The 15808-nt window shown below is 46.3% G+C and overlaps 1 protein-coding gene across 1 annotated transcript in view; it reads right to left on the bottom strand.

Moving 5' to 3' along the window:
- The window catches only part of LOC144505462 (atypical chemokine receptor 2-like), a 120923-nt gene extending 105145 nt beyond the window's left edge, over positions 1-15778 (bottom strand). The window contains exon 1 of the mRNA XM_078231595.1: positions 15753-15778. The gene's annotated coding sequence lies outside the window, so the exon portion shown is untranslated. The remainder of the gene's footprint in view (positions 1-15752) is intronic.
- Positions 15779-15808: the final 30 nt, after the last annotated feature.

Here is a 15808-nt window from a genome sequence, read left to right as displayed (position 1 = left end):
AAATCTCCTTTCAAACAATGTTTTCCATCAGCTGTTTGCATTAAGAATCCATTGATGCAGAACTGGCTCTGTCATCGACTGTCATGTGTCTCTGCCCTGTTTGAGTGCAGATTTCCACTCCATCTGACGAAGGAGCAGCGCTCCGAAAGCTAGTGGCGTTTGCTACCAAATAAACCTGTTGGACTTTAACCTGGTGTTATTAGACTCCTTACTCTGTCATCGAAGACAGAGTATAGCAGTGGAAGGATCCATTTCTGAATGGAGGGCTGTGACTAGTGGCATTGCCACTTAGGGTCAGTGCTGGGACCTTTGCTGCTGGTAATATATATAAATGATTTGGAGGAAAATGTAACTGGTTTGATTAGTAAGTTTGTGGGTGACACAAAGGTTGGTGGAATTGTGGATAGCGATGAGGACCATCAGAGGATACAACACGATATGGATTGGTTGGAGACTTGGGCAGAAAGATGGCAAACGGAGTTTACTCCGGACAAATGTGAGGTAAATGGAAGGTCCAATACAGATGGGAAATATACAGTAAATGGCAGAACCCTTAAGAGTATTGAGAGGCAGAGGGATCTGGGTGTACAGGTACACAGGTCAATGAAAGTGGCAACACAGGTGGAGAAGGTAGTCAAGAAGGCATACGGCATGCTTGCCTTCATCAGCCAGGGCATTGAATTTAAAAATTGGCAAGTCATGTTGCAGCTTTATAAAACCTTAGTTAGGCCACACTTGGAATATAGTGTTCAAATCTGGTCGCCATATTACCAGAAGGGATGTGGTGGCTTTGGAGAGGATACAGAAAAGATTTACCAGGATGTTGCCTGGTATGGAGGGCATTAGTATGCGGAGAGGTTGAAGAAACTTGGTTTGTTCTCACTGGAACGAAGGAGGTTGAGGGAGACCTGATAGAAGTTATAAATTATGAGTGGTATGGACAGAGTGGATAGTCAGAAGCTTTTTCCCAGGTCAATTATTAGAGGGCATAGGTTTAAGGTGCAAGGGGCAAGGTTTAAAGGAGATGTATGAGGCAAGTATTTTACTCAGAGGGTGGTGGGTGCCTGGAACCCGCTGCGGGTTGAGGTAGTGGAAGCAGAAAGGACAGTGACTTTTAAGGGACATCTGGACAAATGCATGAATAGGATTGGAATGGAAGGATATGGTCCCCAGAAGGGTAGGGGATTTTAGTTCAGATGGACAGCATGGTCAGTGCAGGCTTGGAGGGCCGAAGGGCCTTTCTAGATGCCTATAAATCCTATCTCTTATAATCCTTTCCAAAACTTTGCCCACAACAGAAGTAAGGCTCACTGGTCTATAATTACGAGGGTTGTCTCTACTCCCCTTCTTGAACAAGCGGACAACATTTGCTATCCTCCAGTCTTCTGGCACTATTCCTGTCGACAATGGGCCTGTTCCTTTTCTTTGTTCTTTGTTCATCCCAGGTTTTCCAAATATACTGTCAAACGAGGCTGATGCACCACTTTTAACAAGGAACCCAGCACTACGTTTTACATCTCTCCCTTAAGGATTCTTTTGACTTGACTGTCACACAAACTCTTCACAATTGCTTCAACTATTGATTCCCTTGATAGTTTCAAATGTCACCAAACTTTTGATTTACCTCTGAAGTCTGCTTTCCCACTTTAAGTCTGATTACTGCAACAGTCTCTTTAACCCAGAACACTTTATCTGCTTTTCCCTTGAATTCTTCTGAACAGTGCCTTGTTCAACTTCTGGTCTCTGTTCCCTTAACTTCAGTCTTCCTAAGACATTCTTTCTGTCCCAATTCCTGGTTGTCTGAAATTCATCAGGTTCTTTGGGAAGTCTGCCTTTTCGTAGGCCCCTTGTCCTATCCAACGTTTCTTCTGGCAGAGTTGAGAGATGTTCAGTCTCCAGCTTTCTACCTTCAACTTCAATCTATCCAGCTAAAAAATTGAACTCAAAAAGCCTTCCTGCCCTAAAGGTGCCTCCGGTGGCTAAGCAACAACTTTATGCTTCCGCCAGCTTGTTTACTTTTCATGCCATAATCCCCTCTCCGCGCAATAGAAGCACAGTTTGAAGTGAGCAAACCCCCACACATACAAACACCTTTGTCTAGCATGAATCTAACTATAGGTTTATCCTTACTTACACAGTAACACTAAATTAAACCAACTTAAACCCATACCTATTTCTAATGCTTAACAATACAAATATAAATCCCTTAAAATGGACTTTGTTTGCCTGACACTAGTCCAGTTGAGTTTCTGGTCAATCATTAATCGTTGGCAGTGGGGAGATTCAGTGATGCTGACGCCATTGAACGTCAAGGGGCGATGGTTAGATTTTCTCTTGTTGGAGATGGTCATTGCCTGGCACTTGTGTGTCACGAATGTTACTGCCACTTGTCAATCCAAGTCTAGATATTGTCCAGGTTGTGTTCTGTTTGGACATGCTCTGCGTCAGTATCTGAGGAGTCATGAATGGTGCTGAACGTTGTGCAATCATCAGTGAACCTCCCCATTTCTAACCAAACAAGGTCATTGATGAAGCAATTGAAGATGGTTGGGCCGAGGACACTACCCTGAGGAGCTGATGGTTGATCTTCTACCAAACTCCTTTTTCCTGGCCACTCCCCATATCTCATGATTTCCTGTCTTTGAGGTTTGTCAACCTTTAGTACCATTGTGTTTTCTAATAGTGTTTCCTCACTTACATTAACTTTAGTGAGTTCCAGTCCTTGAATTATTATTAGATTCCTAGTAGCAAAGTGCTGGAATTTATTTTGACAGAGATTCATTGTATATGACGATTGTGAGATAACAAGTCAAACAATTGTAAAGGAAGTGGGAAAGCTTGATCTTGGTTTCAGACAAAGCTCGGCGCAACATTGAGGGCCGAACGGCCTGTACTGTGCTGTACTGTTCTATGTATGTTCTATGTAATTCTGACAGATTAATGTCGGAAGGATATAAGTGTCAGCTTAAACTACTGCTTTTAATTGTGGTCATGATGTGGAGATGCCGGCGTTGGACTGGGGTGAACACAGTAAAAAGTCTCACAACACCAGGTTAAAGTCCAACAGGTCCAAACCTGTTGGACTTTAACCTGGTGTTGTGAGACTTCTTACTATTTAATTGTGGTTACAGAGAGCACGAAATAGAAACTATAATTAGAGAGTGAGCGAGGAAGAGAGAGAGACAATGCAGATGTGACAGATTCTGATAAATTGCTTGAGTTCCTGGTAACAGATTCTTTACCGGAAACTTCCAACGGATCAATGCCAGCAAATCAGAAGCTATTCTGATTGGCTGTTGCCAGTAATTACTCTCTCTGTGAACTTGCCCCTCCATCTTGACCCCCACCTTTTGTTTTTTGTTTGCCTTGGCTTGCCCCAACATAACCCCACCCCTCCCCCACATGACCACCTCTCCCTTGTTGTTCAGTTTTGCTTTCATTGAGCACTGACCCTTGTTCTCCTATTAACACGTTCTATCTTACCCTTTTGCCACTGTGAGCACCTTCTTCAGTCCTTAATGCCACCATTACACTCCTTTTATCTTGTGTCCGTGACACCTTTGTCAATCTCTCCTTAGCTCCGACCTATCCCTAACCTTCTATTGTGCCCCACCCCCTCTCCAACTACATAATTCATTACATTTCTATCCCTCTTCAGTTCTGTAGAAGAGTCATATGGACTCGAAACATGAACTCTGTTTCTCTCTCCACAGATGCTGCCAGATCTGCAGAGTTTATCCAGCATTTTCTGTTTTTATTTCAGATTTCAGCATCTGCAGTATTTTGCTGACATCTCACTCTCTCCAGTGTCTGCTAAGACTCAGTGGGCAGCACTTGCTTATGAGAGAAAATGTTGTGGGTTTAAATCCCTAGAGACTTGAACACCGAGGTCTAGACTGACTCTCCATTGCAATAATGAGCTGCACTGTCAAAGGAACCATCTTTTAGATTATATCAAAGAAGAGAAGGGGGATTCTCCCTGATTTCCTGGCCAATGTCCATCTGTTAACCAACACTGCAGAATCACAGAACTTTTAGAGTGCGGAAGGTCATTCAGCCTATCAAGTCTGCATTCTACCTAGTCCCACTCTCTGCCTCGCATTCTCTCTTTTCAGATAGCAATCCAATCTCCTTTTGAATACCTCCATCGAACCTGCCTCCGCCACCCTCTCAGGGAGTTTGTTCCAGACTCCACCCAGCAGACTCAGAGCAGACTCGATAGGCCGAATGGCCTAATTCTGCTCCTATGTCTTATGGTCTTATGGTCTCTGGGTGAAAAAGATTTTCCTCACATCACTTCTATCTCTTTTGCCCATTATTTTGAATCTGTACCCTCTATAGATTTTGATGTACTCTTGAGAGGGAACAGTTTTTCACCATTTATCCTGTCTGTCGTGATTGTGGTGACTGTCTCTTTGAGACAGCATAGCAGAAATGGGTCACCTGGCTGGAGGGACTAATGGGAACAGTGAGCAGGTGACCACCCTACAAGGTGAAGTCCTTTCTCAGGCAGAATCATCGAGCAGCCATGCAGTAAGTATGTATGGACTGGAGCTCTGCCCCAAGATAGCCATGGGCTGCAATCCCTTGTACCTTGTGTCTCTTTATCACTAAATACCTTCTGTTCCTAAAGCCTAAAGTGTCTTGACGTCGCCCAAGGGTATGCTACTACCCTGTCATACCCATACATCACTTCCCAAAGAGAACTGAGGGACTGCGGTGTACTCTGTTTCACAGAGACGTGGCTCACTCCTGCTTCACCGGACAGCGCCCTACAACCAGGGGGCTTCTCAATCCATCGAATGGACCGTACAGCGGCCTCAGGCAAGGCTGGGGGAGGTGGGGTCTACTTCCTAATCAACACCTCGTGGCGCCTAGACGCAGCAACACTGGCAACTTTCTGGTCCCCAGACCTAGAATACCTGATGCTAAAATGCCGCCCCTACTACCTTCCGCGGGAGTTCACCTCCGTTATCCTGATGACAGTTTACATCCCACCCCATGCGGACGTGAAGATTGCACTGGACGAAATATACACCACTACGAATAGTCTTGAGACGAGACATCCCGAGCCTTGTTCATCATGGCCGGGAACTTCAAACAGGCCAAGCTCAAGAGTACTACCAAGTTACAACCAACACGTGTCCTGCTCCACCAGAGGCCCAAACATCCTAGACCACTGCTACACAAATATCAAACACGCCTACCGCTCTATCGCCCACCCAGACTTTGGCAAATCAGACCACAAGGCTGTGCCCGTGCTCCCGGCTTATAAGCAAAAACTGAAGCGGAAGAATCCATCAAAGAAAGTTGTGCAATGTTGCTCTGAGGAATCGGATGATCTCCTATGGGGCTGCTTGGAGTCAGTGGACTGGTCAGTATTTAAAAACTCTGTGACCAGCCTGAACGAGTACGCCACGACAGTAACTGACTTCATTAGTAAGTGTGTGGAAGACTGTGTGCCAAAGAAGCAAATCCGTGTGTCTCCCAACCGGAAAACATGAATGAACAGGGATATCCACTGCTTGCTGAAGTCCAGATCTGAGGCATTCAAGTCAGGCGACACTGACCTATACAAAAAAGCCAGATACGATGTAAGGAGATCCATCAAAGATGCCAAAAGACAATATCGGACCAAGCTAGAGTCCCAGGCTAGCCACACCGACCCCCGCTGACTATGGCATGGTCTGCAAGAAATAACAGGCTACAAGATGAAGGCATGTAAAATCGCCGGCTCCAACACACCCCTTCCTGATGAGCTCAATGCATTCTACGCTAGTTTTGAGCAAGAGGTCAGCGAGAGCATGCCCTCCATCCTGGAAGCCCTGGATGAACCTGTATCTGGGGTCACCATTACAGATGTCAGAGCAGCTTTCTCGAAGGTCAACCCACGGAAAGCGACTGGCCCAGATGGGGTACCTGGACGAACACTCAGATCCTGCGTGGATCAGCTGGCGGGGGTATTCACAGACATCTTCAACCTCTCTTTACAACAATCTGAGGTCCCTATCTGCTTCAAGAAGACAACCATCATCCCGGTACCTAAGAAAAACCAAGCAGCGTGCCTTAATGACTATCAGCTGGTGGCTCTGACATCCATCATTATGAAGTGCTGCAAAAGACTAGTCATGGCACGAATCAATTCCAGCCTCCCGGACTATCTGAATCCACTATAGTTCACCTATCGACGCAACAGGTCCACAGCAGACGCTATCTCCCTGGCCCTGCACGCAATCCTGGAACACTTAGATAACAAGGACACCTATGCAAGACTCCTATTTATTGACTACAGCTCAGACTTCAACACCATTATTCCCACGAAACTCATCTCCAAACTCCGTGGCCTGGGCCTCGGCACCTCCCTCTGCGACTGGATCCTGAATTTCCTAACTCACAGACCACAATCTGTAAGGATAGGCAACAACACCTCCTCCATGATCATCCTCAACACCGGTGCCCCACAAGACTGTGTTCTCAGCCTCCTACTATACTCCTTATACACCTATGACTGTGTGGCCAAATTCCCCTCCAATTCGATTTTCAAGTTTGCTGATGACACCACCATAGTGGGTCGGATCTCAAACAATGATGAGACAGAGTACAGGAATGAGATAGAGAATCTGGTGAACTGGTGCGGCAACAATAATCTCTCTCTCAATGTCAACAAAACAAAGGAGATCGTCATCGACTTCAGGAAGCATAAAGGAGAACATGCCCCTGTCTACATCAACGGGGACGAAGCAGAAAGGGTCGAGAGCTTCAAGTTTCTAGGTGTCCAGATCACCAACAACCTGTCCTGGTCCCCCCATGCCGACACTATAATTAAGAAAGCCCACCAACATCTCTACTTTCTCAGAAGATGAAGGAAATTTGGCATGTCAGCTACGACTCTCACCAACATTTACAAATGCACCGTTGAAAGGTTTCTTTCTGGTTGTATCACAGTTTGGGATGGCTCCGACTCTGCCCAAGACCGCAAGGAACTACAGAAGGTCGTAAATGTAGCCCAATCCATCACGCAAACCAGCCTCCCATTCATTGACTCTGTCTACACTTCCCGCTGCCTCGGCAAAGCAGCCAGCATAATTAAGGACCCCACGCATCCCGGACATTCTCTCTTCCACCTTCTTCCGTTGGGAAAAAGAGGCACGAGTCTGAGGTCACGTACCAACCGACTCAAGAACAGCTTCTTCCTTGCTGTTGTCAGACTTTTGACTGGACTTACCTTGCATTAATTTGATCTTTCTCTACACCCTAGCTACGACTGTAACACTACATTCTGCACTCTCTCGTTTTCTTCTCTAAGAACGGTATAGCGGGCAAGAAACAATACTTTTCACTGTATGTTAATACATGTGACAATAATAAATCAAATCAAATCAAACCTATAGCAAGTATATCCTTTCTTAGGTAGAAAGACCAAAACTGCACGCAATGTTCCAGGTGTGGCCTGACCAAGGCCCTGTATAACTGCAAGGAGGTTGTTTGTGCCATCTTTTGTGAAGACAGAACCAAAGTATGTGTTCAATTCTTATTTGTTCCCATTACAATTTCCCCTTTCTTCTTTGGGAACTGCTCTAGTCCCAGCAGTGGCCACTGCTCAAACCAAGCATTGCTGGGACTACAGAGATACTGGCAAAGCTGATTGGCCTCGAATGCAGAATGTCCTCACCAGATAAAGGGCAAAAGTCTCACTCTTAGACATCTCTTCCACTATCTTCCATCAGGAAGCCAGAGGGTGGTTGGAGAGGGTTGTTTTTCAAACTGGAGGCCTGTGACCAGCGGTGTGCCTCAGGGATCAGTGCTGGGTCCAGTTATTTGTCATTTATATTAATGATTTGGATGAGAATATAGGAGGCATGGTTAGTAAGTTTGCAGATGACACCAAGTTTGGTGGCATAGTGGACAGTGAAGAAGGTTATCTCGGATTGCAACGGGACCTTGATCAATTGGGCCAGTGGGCTGACGAATGGCAGATGAAGTTTAATTTAGATAAATTCGAGGTAATGCATTTTGGTAGATTGAACCCAGGCAGGACTTACTCAGTTACTGATAGGGTGTTGGGGAGAGTTACAGAACAAAGAGATCCAGGTTCATAGCTCCTTGAAAGTAGAGTCACAGGTGGACAGAGTGGTGAAGAAGGCATTCAGCATGCTTGGTTTCATTGGTCAGAACACTGAATACAGGAGTTGGGACGTCTTGTTGAAGTTGTACAAGTCATTGGTAAGGCCACATTTCGAATACTGTGTACAGTTCTGGTCACCCTATTATAGAAAGGATATTATTAAAGTAGAAAGAGTGCAGAAGAGATTTACTAGGATGCTACCGGGACTTGATAGTTTGAGTTATAAGGAGAGGCTGGACAGACTGGGACTGGAGTATAGAAGGCTGAGGGGTGATCTTATAGAGGTCTATAAAATAATGAGGGGCATAGATCAGCTAGATAGTCAATATCTTTTCCCAAAGGTAGGGGAGTCTAAAACAAGAGGGCATAGGTTTAAGGTGAGAGGGGAGAGATACAAAAGGGTCCAGAGGGGCAATGTTTTTCACACAGAGGGAGGTGAACAATCTGCCAGAGGTAGTAGTAGAGGTGGGTACAATTTTGTCTTTTAAAAAGCATTTAGACAGTTACCTGGGTAAGGTGGGTATAGAAGGATGTGGGCCAAATGCGGTTAATTGGAACTAGCTTATAGGTTTAAAAAAAAAGGGTGGCATGGACAAGTTGGGCTGAAGGGCCTGTTTCCATGCTGTAAACCTCTATGACTCTATAAACCTCGAGGAAAAAGGTACAAAGGTCTGAGGTCACATACCAATCGACTCAAGAACAGCTTCTTCCCTGCTGCCATCAGACTTTTGAATGGACCTACCATATATTAAACAGTTCTTTCTCTTCACCCTAGCTACAACTGTAACACTATATTCTGCACGCTCTCCTTTCCTACTCCTCAATGTACTCTATAAATGGTATGCTTTGTCTGCATAGCGAAGAAACAGTACTTTGCACTATATACGAATACATGTGACAATAATATCAAATCAAATCGAAAATATGTACTGGACACATGAGGATATTATTTAAATTGATAAGATTTGCTTTACTTCATGGTTTATTACCTTATTGGGTCTTCCCTTTGATTGATTTGATTTGATCTGATTTATTATGGTCACATGTATTAGTTTACAGTGAAAAGTATTGTTTCTTGCACGCTATACAGACAAAGCATTGAGAAGGGAAGGAGCGAGTGCAGAATGTAGTGTTACAGTCATAGCTAGGGTGTGGAGAAAGATCAACTTAGTGCAAGGTAGGTCCATTCAAAAGTCTGATTGCAGCAGGAAGAAGCTGTTCTTGAGTCGGTTGGTACGTGACCTCAGAATTTTGGATCTTTTTCCTGACGCAAGAAGGTGGAAGAGAGAATGTCCGGGATGCGTGGGGTCCTTAATTATGCTGGCTGCTTTGCCGAGGCAGCGGGAAGTGTAGACAGAGTCAATGGATGGGAGGCTGGTTTGAGCAATGGACTTGGCTTCGTTCATGACCCTTTCTAGTTTCTTGCGGTCTTGGGCAGAAAACAAAAGTATCTCCTCATTGGATGTTTGGAAAAGATGTAGCAACCAGGAATAAGAGATGATTGTGTGTTTATATTTACATAAACATACATATATGTCAACATGTATATATGTTAAATGTGTTCATTTTCACTCTACAGTTGGGCGAAGACTCTTCCCGAAAGTTCCTTGTAAAAGTTGTATAACAGGGCTGTGTGTGTAGTGTGTGCTGAGTTTCACATGTTGTATAACATGGCTGTGTGTGTAGTGTATGCTGAGTTTCACATGTTGTATAACATGGCTGTGTGTGTAGTGTGTGCTGAGTTTCACATGTTGTGTAACATGGCTGTGTTTCTTGTGTAACATTGCTGTGTGTGTAGTGTGTGCTGAGTTTCACATGTTGTGTAACAGGGCTGTGTGTGTAGGGTGTGTTGAGTTTCACATGTTGTGTAACATGGCTGTGTGTGTAGTGTGTGCTGAGTTTCATATGTGTAACAGGGCTGTGTGTGTAGTGTGTGCTGAGTTTCACATGTTGTGTAACAGGGCTGTGTGTGTAGTGTGTGCTGAGTTTCACATGTTGTGTAACATGGCTGTGTGTGTAGTGTGTGCTGAGTTTCACATGTTGTGTAACAGGGCTTTGTGTGTAGTGTGTGCTGAGTTTCACATGTTGTGTAACAGGGCTGTGTGTGTAGTGTGTGCTGAGTTTCACATGTGTAACAGGGCTGTGTGTGTAGTGTGTGCTGAGTTTCACATGTTGTATAACAGGGCTGTGTGTGAGTGTGTGTTGAGTTTCACATGTTGTATAACAGGGCTGTGTGTGTAGTGTGTGCTGAGTTTCACATGTGTAACATGGCTGTGTGTAGTGTGTGCTGAGTTTCACATGTTGTATAACATGACTGTGTGTGTAGTGTGTGCTGAGTTTCACATGTGTAACAGGGCTGTGTGTGTAGTGTGTGCTGAGTTTCACATGCTGTATAACAGGGCTGTGTGTGAGTGTGTGCTTAGTTTCACATGTTGTATAACAGGGCTGTGTGTGTAGTGTGTGCTGAGTTTCACATGTGTAACATGGCTGTGTGTAGTGTGTGCTGAGTTTCACAAGTTGTGTAACATGGCTGTGTGTGTAGTGTGTGCTGAGTTTCACATGTGTAACAGGGCTGTGTGTGTAGTGTGTGCTGAGTTTCACATGTTGTGTAACATGGCTGTGTGTGTAGTGTGTGCTGAGTTTCACATGTTGTGTAACATGGCTGTGTGTAGTGTGTGCTGAGTTTCACATGTGTAACAGGGCTGTGTGTGTAGTGTGTGCTGAGTTTCACAACCTCAAACAGACCATTGTCCGCAGCAAACTACCCAGCCTTCAGGAGAACAGTGACCAAGACACCACACAACCCTGCCACAGCAACCTCTGCAAGACGTGCCGGATCATCGACACAGATGCCATCATCTCACGTGAGAACACCATCCACCAGGTACACGGTACATACTCTTGCAACTCGGCCAACGTTGTCTACCTGATACGCTGCAAGAAAGGATGTCCCGAGGCATGGTACATTGGGGAAACTATGCAGACGCTGCGACAACGGATGAATGAACACCGCTCGACAATCACCAGGCAAGACTGTTCTCTTCCTGTTGGGGAGCACTTCAGCGGTCACGGGCATTCGGCCTCTGATATTCGGGTAAGCGTTCTCCAAGGCGGCCTTCGCGACACACGACAGCGCAGAGTCGCGGAGCAGAAACTGATAGCCAGGTTCCGCACACACAAGGACGGCCTCAACCGGGATATTGGGTTTATGTCACACTATTTCACATAAATATTTCTGCTTTTTTCCTCCTGAGTCTTTATCATGCGATCCTAGAATCAGAATTTATGTCACACTATTTGTAACTCCCACAGTTGCGTGGACCTGCAGAGTTTCACCGGCTGTCTTGTCTGGAGACAATACACATCTTTTTAGCCTGTCTTGATGCTCTCCCCACTCCCATTGTTTTGTTTCTTAAAGACTGGATTAGTTGTAAGTATTCGCATTCCAACCATTATTCATGTAAATTGAGTCTGTGTCTTATAAGTTCTGTTTGTGAACAGAATTCCCACTCACCTGAAGAAGGGGCTCAGAGCCTCGAAAGCTTGTGTGGCTTTTGCTACCAAATAAACCTGTTGGACTTTAACCTGGTGTTGTTAAACTTCTTACTGTGTTTACCCCAGTCCAACGCCGGCATCTCCACATCATGACTACCATAGACACCGCAAACTGCCGGCTCCAAGTGGAGAGGATCGCCAAGAAGATCGCGCATATCGACACAGACATCAAGTTTCTACAAAGATGCAAGAAAGCAGACAAGATACCGAAAGGACTACAGATCACGAACCCACTCAGGTCAACCTATAACACAGACTACGCTGAGAGACTTTGCCGTCGCACCTCTCTCACCCTCCTCAACCACCTCATACACCAACTCTACAGCAAACGCCGCAGCCTGGAAACCAAGATCGAATCCATATTCTCAACTTGCGCTCAGGACGCAGACCAGCTGCGAAACTCTGCCAAGCAGACGAGACAAAGGAACTACACCATCTACATGCACACCAAGAACAGGAAACTTGAGAAACTCGGCATCACCACCAGCAGCAACCAAGCCTCCCCCGGTACCACAGTAGGAAACAGTCCCACTGCAGGGAAGTCCATTGTCAACTTGTCCGACTACACACTTCAACCAGATGAAATCGAAGTTCTCAGCCGAGGGCTTAATTTTTGCCCCACCACCAAAATAGACCCCATCAGTCTCGCAGCAGACACAGAGGAATTCATCAGGCGAATGAGGCTGAGGGAGTTCTTCCACAAACCCCAAGAGGCCAACAACGAACACAATGAGACAGCCAATGAACTGGAACAGCCGACAGAGAGATCCGCAGTGCATCCGAAGAGGAAAGAGTCGAATTGGACTCCTCCGGAAGGCCGCTGCCCTCGACTTGACATGTATGCCCAAGCCGTCAGGAGGTGCGTCAACACCAAATTCATCAGCCGCACTCACAAGACAGCCCCGAACATCACCCAAGCACAACGTAACTCCATCCACGCTCTCAAGACCAACCGCAACATTGTCATCAAACCAGCAGACAAAGGAGGGGCCATCGTCATACTGAACAGAACGGATTACTGCAAAGAAGTGTACCGACAACTCAACAACGAGGAACACTACAGACAGTTACCTGCAGATCCGACCAAAGAACACACCCGTCAACTCAACACTCTGATCAAGACCTTTGATCCGGACCTTCAGAACACCCTCCGTGCTCTCATCCCACGTACTCCCCGCGTTGGAGATCTCTACTGCCTCCCGAAGATACACAAGGCAAACACACCCGGCCGTCCCATCGTATCGGGCAATGGGACCCTGTGCGAGAACCTCTCCGGCTATGTCGAGGGCATCCTGAAACCCATTGTACAAAGAACCCCCAGCTTTTGTCGCGACACGACGGACTTCCTACAGAAACTCAACACACATGGAGCAGTTGAACCAGGAGCACTCCTCGTCACAATGGATGTCTCAGCACTCTACACCAGCATCCCCCACGACGATGGCATTGCTGCAACGGCCTCAGTGCTCAGCGCCAACAACTGCCAGTTTCCAGATGCAATTTTACATCTCATCCGCTTCATCCTGGACCACAATATCTTCACCTTCAACAACCAGTTCTTCATCCAGACACACGGAACAGCCATGGGGACCAAATTTGCACCTCAATATGCCAACATCTTCATGCACAGGTTCGAACAAGACTTCTTCACCGCACGGGACCTTCAACCGGTGCTATACACTAGATACATCGATGACATTTTCTTCCTTTGGACTCATGGTGAACAATCACTGAAACAACTCTATGATGACATCAACAAGTTCCATCCCACCATCAGGCTCACCATAGACTACTCTCCGGAATCGGTTGCATTCTTGGACACGCGCATCTCCATTAAGGACGGTCACCTCAGCACCTCACTGTACCGCAAGCCCACGGATAACCTCACGATGCTCCACTTCTCCAGCTTCCACCCTAAACACGTTAAAGAAGCCATCCCCTACGGACAAGCCCTCCGTATACACAGGATCTGCTCGGATGAGGAGGATCGCAACAGACACCTCCAGACGCTGAAAGATGCCCTCATAAGAACAGGATATGGCGCTAGACTCATTGATCAACAGTTCCAACGCGCCACAGCGAAAAACCGCACCGACCTCCTCAGAAGACAAACACGGGACACAGTGGACAGAGTACCCTTCGTTGTCCAGTACTTCCCCGGAGCGGAGAAGCTACGGCATCTCCTCCGGAGCCTTCAACATGTCATTGATGAAGACGAACATCTCGCCAAGGCCATCCCCACACCCCCACTTCTTGCCTTCAAACAACCGCACAACCTCAAACAGACCATTGTCCGCAGCAAACTACCCAGCCTTCAGGAGAACAGTGACCAAGACACCACACAACCCTGCCACAGCAACCTCTGCAAGACGTGCCGGATCATCGACACAGATGCCATCATCTCACGTGAGAACACCATCCACCAGGTACACGGTACATACTCTTGCAACTCGGCCAACGTTGTCTACCTGATACGCTGCAAGAAAGGATGTCCCGAGGCATGGTACATTGGGGAAACTATGCAGACGCTGCGACAACGGATGAATGAACACCGCTCGACAATCACCAGGCAAGACTGTTCTCTTCCTGTTGGGGAGCACTTCAGCGGTCACGGGCATTCGGCCTCTGATATTCGGGTAAGCGTTCTCCAAGGCGGCCTTCGCGACACACGACAGCGCAGAGTCGCGGAGCAGAAACTGATAGCCAGGTTCCGCACACACAAGGACGGCCTCAACCGGGATATTGGGTTTATGTCACACTATTTCACATAAATATTTCTGCTTTTTTCCTCCTGAGTCTTTATCATGCGATCCTAGAATCAGAATTTATGTCACACTATTTGTAACTCCCACAGTTGCGTGGACCTGCAGAGTTTCACCGGCTGTCTTGTCTGGAGACAATACACATCTTTTTAGCCTGTCTTGATGCTCTCCCCACTCCCATTGTTTTGTTTCTTAAAGACTGGATTAGTTGTAAGTATTCGCATTCCAACCATTATTCATGTAAATTGAGTCTGTGTCTTATAAGTTCTGTTTGTGAACAGAATTCCCACTCACCTGAAGAAGGGGCTCAGAGCCTCGAAAGCTTGTGTGGCTTTTGCTACCAAATAAACCTGTTGGACTTTAACCTGGTGTTGTTAAACTTCTTACTGTGTTTCACATGTGTAACAGGGCTGTGTGTGTAGTGTGTGCTGAGTTTCACATGTTGTGTAACATGGCTGTGTGTGTAGTGTGTGCTGAGTTTCACATGTTGTGTAACATGGCTGTGTGTAGTGTGTGCTGAGTTTCACATGTGTAACAGGGCTGTGTGTGTAGTGTGTGCTGAAGTTTCCCAATTGTACAATATCCCCATTGATCCCATCCTCATTGCGTTGCCGCCTCCCCGCCTGCCTTCAATCACACCAATGACGTTGCAACCTCCACTTTATGAAGCAGGCTTTTTCCGCTGAGGCTAGGGGAAAAAAAAACCAGAGGGCATGGGTTAAGGGTGAAAGGAGAAAAGTTTAAAGGGAATATTAGGGGGGGGCTTCTTCACGCAGAGAGTGGTGGGAGTGTGGAATGAGCTGCCGGATAAAGTGGTAAATGCTCCATTTAAGAAAAACTTGGACGGGTTCATGGATGAGAGGGGTGTGGAGGGATATGGTCCAAGTGCAGGTCAGTGGGACTAGGCATAAAATGGTTCGGCACAGACAAGAAGGGCCAAAAGGCCTGTTTCTGAGCTGTAATTTTCTATGGTTCTATGGAATGAAACCCCAATTCCGCGCGGCTGCTGTTTATTTTATTCTATCAAATCTGTAGATTTCTAATGCCGTGAACAATTCTGATATTTGAACGCCCGATTTGTTTCCTCTTGTTTTATGATTAACTGCGGTGGGGGGAGGGGTAAGAGCAGCCAAGACGGCGTTACCACAGCAACGTGCACGCCTCCCTCCGCCATGATTAAAAAGTTAGACGATTGAAGATTATGAACAGAATATCGACTTCGGAATCCAATTGGAGGATTTATAACCATCAGCAGCGTGTGATTGACCCTCGTGTGTGGAGATATGTTAATAAAGGGAGTGTCACCTCACCAGATCGCGTCACACGGACCGATTGACGTCCGTCTGCCCGCTGACGCACATTACGA

The sequence above is a fragment of the Mustelus asterias genome, chromosome 2 (assembly GCF_964213995.1).
Source record: "Mustelus asterias chromosome 2, sMusAst1.hap1.1, whole genome shotgun sequence".
Lineage (NCBI taxonomy): Eukaryota > Metazoa > Chordata > Chondrichthyes > Carcharhiniformes > Triakidae > Mustelus > Mustelus asterias.
This window is presented reverse-complemented; position numbering and strand designations above follow the sequence as displayed.